Source organism: Sus scrofa, chromosome 1 (assembly GCF_000003025.6).
Source record: "Sus scrofa isolate TJ Tabasco breed Duroc chromosome 1, Sscrofa11.1, whole genome shotgun sequence".
Lineage (NCBI taxonomy): Eukaryota > Metazoa > Chordata > Mammalia > Artiodactyla > Suidae > Sus > Sus scrofa.
Window position 1 is genome coordinate 21,043,799 of NC_010443.5, and position 12,566 is coordinate 21,056,364.

The 12,566-nt window shown below is 46.0% G+C and overlaps 1 protein-coding gene across 3 annotated transcripts in view; it reads right to left on the reverse strand.

The window, feature by feature from the left end:
• Positions 1-4,129, reverse strand: part of UTRN (utrophin) — a 533,664-nt gene extending 529,535 nt beyond the window's left edge. The window contains exon 1 of one of the 3 annotated variants that reach the window (XM_021072273.1): positions 3,931-4,129. The gene's annotated coding sequence lies outside the window, so the exon portion shown is untranslated. Of the gene's footprint in view, positions 1-3,925 lie in introns of all 3 variants that reach the window. The other 2 variants (XM_021072261.1, XM_021072267.1) reach the window with 2 other exon arrangements.

The following is a 12,566-nucleotide window of genomic DNA, read 5'->3' on the forward strand; positions in this document are numbered from 1 at the left end:
TGTAACATAATACTTAGTATATATTTATGTATATGACTATAATATATGGCACACATATTAAATTATACATGTACCTTATATATATAGTTATATATAGTTATCATTCATACAGCAAATATTTACGCAGTGCCTACTATGTATAAAGCACTGACGTAGGCAATGGAAATAAAACGACCAAAAAGAGACACGGGCTCTACTATTTTGAAATGCATGGACACTAAGCAATTAAATATATAATGAATTATTTCATTATAACTGTGTCGATTTGTTACAAATAGACAAAGGAGAAGCACAGAGTAATATGAGTATACAGCAGAGGAATCTGACCTGCCCTGGGCAATCAGAGAAGGCTTTCTTGAAGAAGTGACATTTAAGCCAAGCCTTCAAGGATAAGATGAATTTAATTAGCCAAAAAAGAGAGATGGGAAGAGAAATAGGTAAGAGCCTCCCACGTGAAGTGGCAGGAAGAATCACGGAGCAGTCAAGATTCTGAGCAGAGGCCAGCGCTTTGAGAGAGAAGGCAGCCAAGAGGAGAGAGATCTGTTGAACTTGGTGAGGTAGGAAGTCAGGAAGGACCAGGGACAAGGTTTGGGAAACTATGTCAAGGCTTCTGAACTTTCTTTAAAGAACAGGGATTTTAAGCTGGCAAGTAACATGATTATGGCCTAAATAAGGAAAGATGGAAAGAAGTGGGTGACCATATGGGATATGAGATATTAAATAAGGTCAATAAAATTTGGGGAACTGATTGGATATGAGAGGTTCAGGATATGGAGGTGCAAAATGACTGCCCAGTTTTATTTATTTATTTATTTTGGCTGCGCCCACGGCAGATGAAACTTCCCAGGCCAGGGATCGAACCCGTGCCACAGCAATGACCTGAGCTGCTGCAGTGACAATGCTAGATACTTAACCCATTGCACCACAAGAGAACTCCCATAACTGCCCAATTCTGGCCTGGGCAGTTGAGTCACTCACTGAGCTGGGGAACACTGGAGGATGTGCCTCTAAGGGAGGAAATAGTGATTTGGATTTAGTGAGTTTGAGATGCCTCTGAGATACACAAGTGGAGATACCAAAAAAATCTGATCTCAGGAATGGTCTAGATTACATAGAAATTTGTTATATCCACTGACACAGATTTTACTCTGAAAATACATCACATGAATTCTGCTGAGAATAACAGATACCACTCAAAGTAACTTTAACCTTTAGTTGTCAATTAGTTGAGTCATCTTTAGAATTCAAAGAACTGAGGATTCTATCCCGTAGTACCACATTTTCCTTAAGAATGTCAATTATTAGAGTACTGCATTGCCTAAGTACTTTCTATAACACAACTCTCCATCGACCTGAGCAGAATCAGAATTCAGGTTTAAGTTCGGCAACTTGGTCATATGCCAATAGCCCCTTAAGAGCACCCCAAACACCAGTTAAATAAATAAAGCATTTAAGTGGGAATGTAACCGTCAACTCATCCAAATATTAATTCACGGATTATTCAGAACTAGAGTTTACTGCTAGCTAGGAATACACAATTTGAGGACACACAATATGGCATCACTATTTTGTAATATATTTCATTGTACATATTTATGTAAATTTCAAAGTTTTTATATATTATAATGTTTATGACATATAACATTCAAGGAAACACCATATTAATATATATAATACATACTTTTTTGCTTACCAGTTAGGAAAAGGGTGTGTTCTAATAATAAAGAGGTCAAAATTACCTTAGGAAAAAAGTTTTAAGTGTTAAGAGTGTTTGAGGCAGAAGAAAACTGGGGTAGACTGCTTAAGCTTTAGGAGTAATTTCCTCTCCAGTAGGGAGGAATATGTGGATTGGATCACCAGCCTGCCAGATTTTGTGAGAATATAAAACACATTTTTTGTTTTTTATATTGTCCACTACTGTTATACTTTATAGATCGCCATATAATTAAATTCCTTTTAGGGGGTACATACCTGTAAAAGATTTGCTGAATTCTAAGGTGTATTTTATTAAACCCAAGAATCAAAAACTTTGTTCAGAAGAATGCACATAAAACTGTATTATGGAAAATCAGGTTTGCCCAGCAAAAAATTCTCTTTACTCCAAAGCAACTATTTCCTTTGAAAGACATCTCTAGCGCCCTCCTTCATAACTGGTCTTAGCCCAGAGTCTTCACATTAACGATTTTCAAAGACTTTTCCCAATTCAGAAAAGAGAAAAGTAAATAGTTCACAAAGAACTTTAACTTGCATATTAGCATTCCTTCATCATAATATTTTGCCACTCCTTAAGATAATATCTCAAATCTTCTCTTCTTGAGAACCAGAATCCTTTAAACATGGCAAAAATGTTGCAATGATATAGCAGAAAGGAAAGCAGAAGACAAATCCGAAGACAAGGAAAAAAGGAAAGGCAGGAGAATCCCAGATGACCATTTCAACAATGACAGTCACCAACTGCCACTTGTTGCCACTCATGGGCAGGGGTTTCCAAGTCCAGTAACATATGCAGTAATTCACTGGTGGTTGTCAGGAGAGGATCAAAGTTTCACCACTGACAATGTGCCTCTGTGGGACCCTCCCCTTCCACATCTCTAGTGGGGAAGCAAAGCCATCTTCCACACCAAGCTAGGTGAGAAAGTGAACAAGTGAATGGGATGCTGCTTTACAAGCTTTAAGCCCTTTACAATTGTAATTTATTGTTACCTCTGCTCTAGGTTCTGTTGCCTCATCATCATGTTCTGCCAAGTTTAGGCAGCTCTTTCACCCTGAAACCAAGGCCCTCACTCTATATTCACCAACTCTTTCTTGCTATCACGTGGACCACGAGTGTGTGGCAATAAACCTGGGTTGAAAGTCTGGGCCTTAGAGGCAAAACTCATGTTTTAATTTTTACATTACAAAGTGTCAGGACACAAATACGTTTAACGACGTGCAGTTATGATGGAAATACGTTGTAGGTCCTTGGGCAGAAACTATTCATTCACTTACACTAGGAACCAAAGCCTAAGAATGCTAGAGACAGTGAAAAGAGAAGCCCGGGAGGGCAGAGTTTGCCGCTCCGCCTGAAACTTGGTAAAAGACACCGCCCAGTGCCAAGAACTGCCATTCATTCTCGGAAGCGCTCCAAGGGAAGATTAATATTATTGTGATTAATGCTGTTTACAGGGGCAATCAATTTTAGGTAAACACCTGGAGGAGAGGTAAAACGCTGTCTCATCGCTTCCAGAAAAGCGAACCCCGGGGGCGGGGAATGACTCCGCGGAAACCAGGGCCCTCGCCAGCCGGGTTCCCTGCAAGCCGAAGCACCCAGGAGCTTCGCATTCCTGCAGCTCTCGCCTGACTCGTGGCGCTCTCAGCAGGCTGCGTCCCCCGGGCCCAGGAGCAACCAGCCCGCAGGGGTCCACCCGACTTCCTGAGGCCCCTCCAAGTTACAAAGGAATGGATGCGGCTGCTACCCGGGGTCCCAGAGGCCGCGAGCTCCCGCCCGAACCCCGGGAATCGGGGCCTCCCCGAACTCGGTTCACGCCGGCCAAGGCAACTGACCCTCCCAGAGCGGAGTTGCCTGGAGAACCGACCCGCGAGGCCCTGGTGAACCAGGTGACCTGGAGGGTGGTAAAGAGGAGGTTCTCTTCGGGGCATCCCAGAGAGCCGGGCAGTTAGACCCAGGTTAGACCCGACCTGCCCAGTTCGGTGTAAAACAAAATGCAGGTCCCCTAGCTCTTGGAAGTCGAGCACGTTTTCGCCTCCCCTTGAAACAACCCAGGAACGAGTTCCTGTCGTAATCTGGGGCTTGGTTGGGGGGCGGGGGGAGATTCACTTTTAACACTTCTAAAACTTGCACAGCCTATAACATTAGTGTTGGTTTTTAAATGGTTCTGGGGTAACCAGAGCCTCGGACCCGAAGCCACACAGGGCCATTGATTACCTTACCAGTTGCAGCAAGAGATGCCACGGATCCTGAAAACCCGAAGAGGCGACCGCGCAGGACTATGCACCGACAGAGCGCCCCTCGTCCCCCTCTCCAAAGCCCCACCCTCGGGAGCAGCAACGGCCCGGAGGCCAAGCACGTTTCCTGCCAGGCCGATGGCTGGGAACCTTTCCCCACCCTGTCCTTGCGGACACCTCTGGGGCCCCGCCTTCCCGGGGCTGGGGTGTGTGTGACAGGCCCTCCTAGGAAGCCACGTCCCCTCTTGGAGATCACTGGCCCAGCGCACTGGAAGGCGCGACCCTCTCACTCCCGCCAGCAGGAAGGCTGGGGGAGTCCAGAGGCAGCCCAGAACCAGTCGGAGGAGTTTGGGTCGTTTGCTACTACACGGATTCCGAGGACTTCTTCGCCCGAGCTCTCTCCACGTTTCTGGCATTCTCTGTCTCGCCACGGGGAGCTGAACTGAGGTTCCAAGGAAAGTGCACGCCAAAGTTGGTTACTTCTTCTTCAGCCTAGAAAAGGAGCTCGGGACTCTGATCCTGGGCCGAGGAACCGCAGAAAAGTCCATCCTCCTCGCAGCCTATGCCCCATTTCCCTAGGGCTGTGGTCATATTAACCGGCCCCAGGCTCAATAATGCATGGGCTTACCTGCTCCCGGGACCCGCGGGCCCGCCTCGCCTGCCAGCCGCCGCCGCCGCCTTCACGTCCGGAGCTAGCCAAGGGCTCCTCTGCTGGGCTTGGGGCGTAGTAATCGCGGGGGTGTGTACAAGCGGGAGCTTTTGTGGTTCGAAGTTTTTTTAAAAGGAAATGTGGAAAACCAGACAAGATCCGAAGAGGGGGAAAAAAATTTTTTTGACACCCGCCTGAAAACGCCCCTAACTTGTGCAATCTTCCTGCCCCGTAGTTCCGCCAAAAACAAAAACAAAACAGTCGGAGTGCAAACCTGGAACGGGAGCGCAGGCACCAAATTTGCCAAACACTAGAGTTTTCCGTCTGCAGAAATGACCCAAAAGAAAGGGGGGCACAGTTCCCCGTGATTCCCCAATCGGCTTCGGGAGCTGGAGGCTCCTCCTCGCCCCTCGGCGGGAGAAAGCCCGCGGCAGGCGGCGGCTGCCCGCTCCCCTCCTCCGAGGAAAGGCGACTCCACAACTTTGTGCGCGAGCCGCTCGCTCCTCCAGCTCCTCCTCCTTCTCCCCCCGCCGCGGGCCTGCCCCTTTGTTGGAGCGCGGAGAGGAGCGCAGGAGGCGGAGGAGGGAGGGTGGGGAGCCGGGCCGCCCGGGCGCGCGCTGCCTTCCCCTGGGAGCCGGCTCGCGTCCAGGCACCCGGGGTTCGCTCGCCCCGAGGAGGAGGTGGCCCAGCGGGTCCGGCCCGGCGGCCGGCCGGCCCAGCACTCCCACTCCCTCTCGGCTCTCCCTCCTCGCCGCCGCCGCCGTCGCCGGGCCGGCAACTTTGTTCCGAGAGACCAGGTCCTCTCGACTCCGGTTCGGCCCCGGCCCGACCCAGGCGGCCACGGCAGGCAGGGCTCCGGGAACGTGGCGCCCGGGATCACCTGACCGCGCGCGCGGTCAGTCAGCGTCCGCCCAGCGCGCCCTCCCCGCCGGCTGTAGCCCGGCTGGCGCTCGGCTGGCCTGCGGCGGCGCGCCCGGCTCCGCTCCCGAGCGGACTGCGTGCCGAGAGCCCGCAGCTGGCATGGATGCCTCGCTCTGACATGATCCCCTTTATTCAGATTATCCAAAAATGTGAGTCACACCCCCGCCAGGCAAACCTGGCCTCCAGTTAGGGTGGATTTCTTTTCTCCCTTAAGAGATGAATCTTCATTTGCCCCTCCACTCACCCCATCTCAGTGTGCTGACGTTGCTGGATTTCTAATTCCAAGGGTATATTTATTTTATATAATTTTCTTGGTGTCGTTTTTAATGTGAAGAAAAACGACATTTCGTTTTACATTCGTTCATACTGACAAGAGAGTGTTTGGGCTGACTTTATTTTTCTATTTTTTCAATATACGTGCAAACACATCTCAGAGTTTCAAGGCTGAGGTGTGGGTCAAAATAATACGTAGGACGAAATGAGTGCTGCTGTATGTGCATTTTTATTATTTACATACTTCGTTCCTGATGTGTTTCTATGATTCTTTTACGTGACCATCACGTAAAATGGGAGGCGAGGGAAATCAGCAACCTAAATTCCTAGTTTGTATAAAGAATGAGGAAAGGACAATTGATAAAGGAGCTCTGGCTTATTGCTGGTTTAACATTTGAGAGTTAATTTACCGGTTAGTAAAAATAAAGCAGTAGGGGCCTTACACATAATTTTTCAGAAAGAACTCACTAGTCTTTTATGAGTTATAAAGTGAAAGATTCCTCATTCCATTAGAGGACTTTAGAAAGATACTGTTCCTTATAAAGTCTCTAGCTTAGCTTCCTTCCTTTGGGAGGATTTTCTTCTCACAAGCCAGATAAAGTCCAGAGGCTTTGTGGGAAATGGGTACATTTATTCATCCACTTTCATTCATTTATTCATTTTACAAACACCAATTGGGGGCTTGCCAGGTCTGCTGGCACTGTGAATGATGCAAAGATAAACCTGACAGAGATCTTGCCTTAAAGAACTTCAAATCTAGTTAAGTGAGATAAGGCAGGTAAATAGGTAAGAATAGGAGTTCCCTTCATGGCGCAGTGGTTAAAGAATCCGACTAGGAACCATGAGGTTGCGGGTTCGGTCGCTCAGTGGGTTAATGATCCGGCGTTGCCGTGAGCTGTGGTGTAGGTTGCAGACGCGGCTCGGATCCCGCGTTGCAACAACAACAAAAAAGACAAAAATAAATAAATAGGTAAGAATATGCAAGAGCAGCGAGAAGTGTGGTAAGAAAAGGACCGGAAGCAGTGCTTTCTGGGTCCGGCTGTATCAAGGGAGACTAAGGTTTCTTTTAAGTGATAATTACACAGACCTTTAAAGCTGCTTGTCATGCACTGTATCCTGGTTGAATTGATGGAAACTCAGAGTGCTTTTAAAATAAAACCATATAGGAGTGTTTGAAGATTTCGATACTTTAAATTATGTAAGTGAAAAGCACTTTGTACATTGCTAAATGCTACACAAATATTAATTTCTTTAACTTAAAACTTTGGAAAAATGCAGTCGTTTGGGGACCTAGAATTTCTGAGTTTTCAAGTTCTGAGTTGATGTTTAGTTAAGCTTCCCAGAAGGCCCTAAGGAAAGGGGCATTTGGGACAACAGCCACCATCTGTGTGAAAGTGACCCAGCCACACCCAGCTTCTGAGGCTTATGGTGCCTTAGCTGGGGATCTGTGCCTTACCAGTTTAGGCCATGGGCAAAAGAGGTCAAAGAACTTCCCATTAATGGGATGACTAAGCGGTCCCGTCCCATGCTGGTCCCGCTCCCTGTTACCTTTGTAAGTGGAGAAAGACATTTCGTGGGAGACTTTGACTACAGAGGACTACGTTTCCATAGAGCAGTGTGATCTTCCTTCAGAGCCTGAGCATGCAGTTGAGGGGAAAGTGGAGACAGACCTCCAGGATGTAGTAGCAATTCGTGCACCTGCCACCAATATTCCATCTGCAGTCCCCGCAGGAGGGACATTGGCCTGTAATGTGGTTTTGTCTGCCTGCCTCAAAGATGGATGTGGAGCATTGGCAGAAAGTGACGGGAATGTGGCCTTGGGCCTCCCACTAACCCAACTCTGATTGATGATATGATATGATATTTTATATATCCATGATATATATACTATGTCTATGGTATATATTAGATATATCTATATCTCTGTATCATATATATGTGTAGATCTATATAGATATGGTTCATATACAGGGAACTGCATCCTACTGAAAGAGCCAAAATAAAAACTTTATGACTAAACTTTTGATACCAGATTATATAAATGTAGTTTCTCTCTAAACAATAGAAATGGGAAATGCACAATGTATAGAAAGCAAAGCCTTCCTTCAGCTTTACCCTAGTGTTCATTATGAATAAATCCCCCATATGAAAGCACTTAAAAGAGGGACATAGGCTGGAAAATTTACCTCATCTTTTTCAAATCAAGAAAATATAGCTATGTGGCTTGTATATAATAGATACTGGAATATTTGCTGAGTATTATTGCTAAATTCTTCAGTCAAATATCTAATATTTGTGCAAGCTGAAGATACATATAAATTAAATTCTTTGTGATATAAAGAGGAAAAAAATAACGTATGAAATTTTTAGAGGATGATTAGCACAAAGGCAGAGATTCTTACAATTTAGTGAACTTAAGAATCACCAAGGAGCAGGAAGTTCCAGTTGTGGCTCAGCAGTAACTGACTAGTATGCATGAGGATGCAGGTTAGATCCCTGACCTCGATTAGTGGGTTAAGGATCTGGTGTTGCTGTGAGCTGTGGTGTAGGTTGAAGACGTGGCTCGGATCCCACATTGCTGTGGCTGTGGTGTAGGCCGGAGGTTGTAGCTCTGATTTGACCCCTAGCCTGGGAATTTCCATATGCTGCAGGTGCAGCCCTAACAAGCCAAAAAAAAAAAAAAAAAAAAAATCGCCATCACAAAGGAGCATATTTTAAATTCACATTGCCTGCCAGCTCTGAAAAACTCTGACTTACTGGGGCTGGTGAGGCCCAGGAAGCAGCAGTATTAACAGGCAACCGATGAGATTAGATCAGGATGGCTGGAGAACCGCACTTTGAGGCATTGTTCCCCAAGGGCCTGACCTCAAATAGGCCACTTCAAATGATTGGATGAGTCTAGAAATTGCCCTACAAGAAAAAAATCCATACTGGATCAATCATAATTTCAGAATACCCATGATTAGCCTTAGCTCTCTGCATTCAAGTGTTTCATTCAGTCATGGGTCACCCCTGAGATTACCAAAGGTCATTTACACCTCAGGAGCTTCTGGACGATTCAACCTGCTCTCTGGTGCAAAGCTGCCAGGATGCTCTGTGGGGAAAGTCTGATGGCAGGAGGGCAGGGAGGAGAGGACCATCAAAGGTATGGGAGCTGAAATGCAGAGTCCAAAGAAACTAAGGATAAAATAAAAGTACTAAGCTGTTGGGGAGAAAAAGGCAACTGATGCAAAAGGAGAGAATAAAGGAGGCTCCAAAACAGAGAGAAGAGGAGCAGAGTGGAACGTGTAAACCCAGGCCAGCTTCTTCCCAGTCTGCCTGCCCACTGACAGCCAGAAAACTTTCCTGAACCAGTCAGAGCAATTGTCTGCCTGGTGTTGGAGTTACCATGCTTGTTACTTTTACTTGGGTTCATTTACTTTGTCTATTTCACAAACAGGGATTTTGCAGAGTCTCTCCTTCAACTCTAAATTTGTGGATGAAAACACAACAAAAGATGCAAAATTGACTGGGGAATGTATTTAGGTTAAATAAAGCAATCTATTGGCAGAAAAAGTTCAAATTACTAAGAAGGGGAAAGAGAGCATGGGTATGTGATGTAAGCTCACTATTAACCTGAAGGAGGAGGAGGAGGGCAGAAGAGAGTGTAGCTGAATGAGATTTAAGCTGGATTTAAGTTATATCAGTGCTAATCATTATATTGACAGGTATCAGCTGTACATGCAGGTGAAATTGTAACCTTTAGCTTCCTGCCTATGAAACAGAAAGAATACCGAAAAAAAAAAAAGAATCCAATTTAGTTTTCCAATTAAAAAAAAGAATCCAATTTAGTTTTCCAATTAAAAAAAAAAAAGAAAGAATACCGCCCTGAAATGCTCTTGTGAAAAAAAAAAAAAGATGAATTACATAATATAAGCCATTTATCACAGTGTTTGGTAATTTTTATCTTTTTGTTGTTGGTGGCGGGGGGGGGGGGGGGTTGCTGCAACATGAAGAAGTTCCCCGGGCTGGGAATCAAACCCACACCACAGCAGTGACAACTCCAGATCCTTAACCTGCTGAGCTACCAAGGAACTTCTGGTACTTTTTAACATTTATTTTACTCCTACCTTTCCCTTAGTTCAAGAGGATTTGCTGCCATTTTGTGATCATCTTCATTTATTTTTTTTTTTTAAACATTCCTAGGGCTCCCATTATCTGTTGAGGGCCTGGGTGTGCAAATGGGAATAAGCCACAGTAGCTGTGTTAAAGCTCCTTCCTAGTAAGAGAGACCAATACACAGATAGACAATTATAAACTATAATGGGTGCAGGTACAGCCAAGATATAACATGAGCCCAGAGAGGGACGTGTAACCCAAAAGGAGGAGGGCAGGGACAGAGGGTGTATCAGGAAGTGACACCTGGAGTTCCCTGGTGGCTCAACGGGTTAATGGTCCAGTGTTGTCACTGCTGTGGCTTAGGTCATTGCTATGACCTGGTTGGATTCCTGGCCATGTAACTTCCACATGCCACAGGCACAGGCAAAAAATAAGAAGTGACACCTGAGTCAAGCCTTAACAGATGTATAAAGATCATAAGGGACATCTATTGTCTTGTCTCTGCCCAGTATCTTTTCTCCTCTTTTGGAAGGAATGCTACCTCTTTGAGGTAATTGCTCCTCTCCAGCTCCCATCAAATTTTGTAAGCTGCCAATCACCTCTCCACCTAGCCTAGGGGTGGGCTTATAACTTAGGAACAGCCAATCATAGGCCTTAATCCCAGTCAGAATGACTAACCTCAGAGAGAGGATGGGAGATCCAGGTTGAGCCCATCCGAGTCCTTCCAGAGGAGTTTCCACAGTAACACTGGAAGGGAAAATTCCCTTTTTCCTCCTTGGAACTGATAAACTGGAGTAGCATAAAATGGCAACTACCCCGTATTCCCTCCATACCCCTCTCTTGCTCGTACAGTGTGCTGGAATTCAATACCTGCAGAGAAGAAAAGGAAACCATCACACCAGGAGCTGAAATATGAGGAGGAGAACTGAGGACATGAGAGTCCCTGGTTTCCATGCAGAAAGGCAGTGCCCTTCTTATAACCTCCTTTTTTCCTGAAGGTTAACCTACTTTGGAATTCTATCTGTTGTGACTGAATGTCTCAGTAATATAAAAAGTAACCAGGTAAAAAGGAGGCCTAAGTGAAGATCCTAAGCCGTAAGGATGGGGATTACCCTCCAGATTTCCAGGCCATGGTCACACATGTCAGGTGCCTGCACTGTGCATTAGTTCCCACACCCTAAACTCCAGTTGGAGCTTGCATTACAGTCTGTCTGGCCAGAGCCTTAACCCTAAGCCTAGCTCTGCCTGCTTCCTAGCCCAGGGTCAGGATTCAGGCTCCTAGATCTACCCTTAGGTGCGCTTACACACAGATACACCCCTCTGGCATTGAGAATCCAGCCTGGGCTATGCTCCTTCCATTCAAGTGCAACGGGAAGGCTTGATTAGGTGACATCAGTGTTCCTTATTTCTTCTGGAAGACAAACACTGAAGTGCCCAGCTGACTGATTGCAAAGGTACCTGCTTTACAGCCCAGACGGTCCCCATGGCCCCTCTACCCAAGACCCTTCCCTTTGGACTTTGGTCTCTCCGTGTTATGGGGAGACGGCCAGTATGACTTAAACCCAAGCCTGACCAAGTTTTGATACTGACCAACTGGACCTTTTTTATTAACCATTTTTTGCGTCTTGAACAAAGTTCTCAAGTGGATGCCAGATTCTTCTGTGTTCTCATCCTGCTTTTAAAACACATATTCCTGGAGTTCCCATTGTGGCTCAGTGGTTAACGAATCTGACTAGGAACCATGAGATTGTGGATTCGATCTCTGGCCTTGCACAGTGGGTTAAGGATCCGGCATTGCCATGAGCTGTAGTGTAGGTTGCAGACACAGCTCAGATCCTGTGTTGCTGTGGCTCTGGTGTAGGCCAGCAGCTGCAGCTCTGAGTCAACCCCTAGCCTGGGAACCTCCATATGCTGCGGGAGCAGCCCAAGAAAATGGCAAAAAGGCAAATAAATAAATAAAACACATATTCCCATCCCATGTTATGTGTGCCTGGATTTCCAGCAGAGGCCACAGACGCACTGGTCGGTGCCTCCTTGGTGATTACTGGGCATCTCCAGCCACATGGACCGGGGGAGGAGCCCAAAGATCCAATCACAGTAACAGGGTAAAATACTTGGGCAGTTTATTGGTATTATGCAGACAATTTTAAGTATTGACTGTTTCATTTTACAAAATTTGGATAAACCTTAGATCTCAAACTGGTGGCTGCCAGCACTAGAAGCAATAGCATGTCACCATGTCAACTGTACCTGTCCTCCAATAAGCATCTTTATTCATGTATCTCCTCTTTGTGAAGGAAAGCGAAGTGAAGGTGTTTTTCATTTCAGTGATCCTACTCAGGTACACACTGTTCCCCTGCTTGGACACAACAGTCACTCCACCAAGGAGGGGTCCCAGACATCTGAGGGTCTAAGGGGGTCATCGGCCAACTCCCTTGTGCAGCCAGAGCCTTACTCAGAGATGCTTCTCCATTAAAATAAGGGCTGGGGGTGGGGGGAGAAGGAAGGAGTGGGAGGTTGGGGTTAGCAGATGTAAGCTCTCATACTCAGAGGAGCTAAACCAAAGATTCCACTGTATAGCACAGAGAACTATATCCCATGTCCTATGAGACACCATCATGGAAAAGAATATTTTTTTAAAAAAGAATGTATGGGAGTTCCCATCATGGCACAGTGGTTA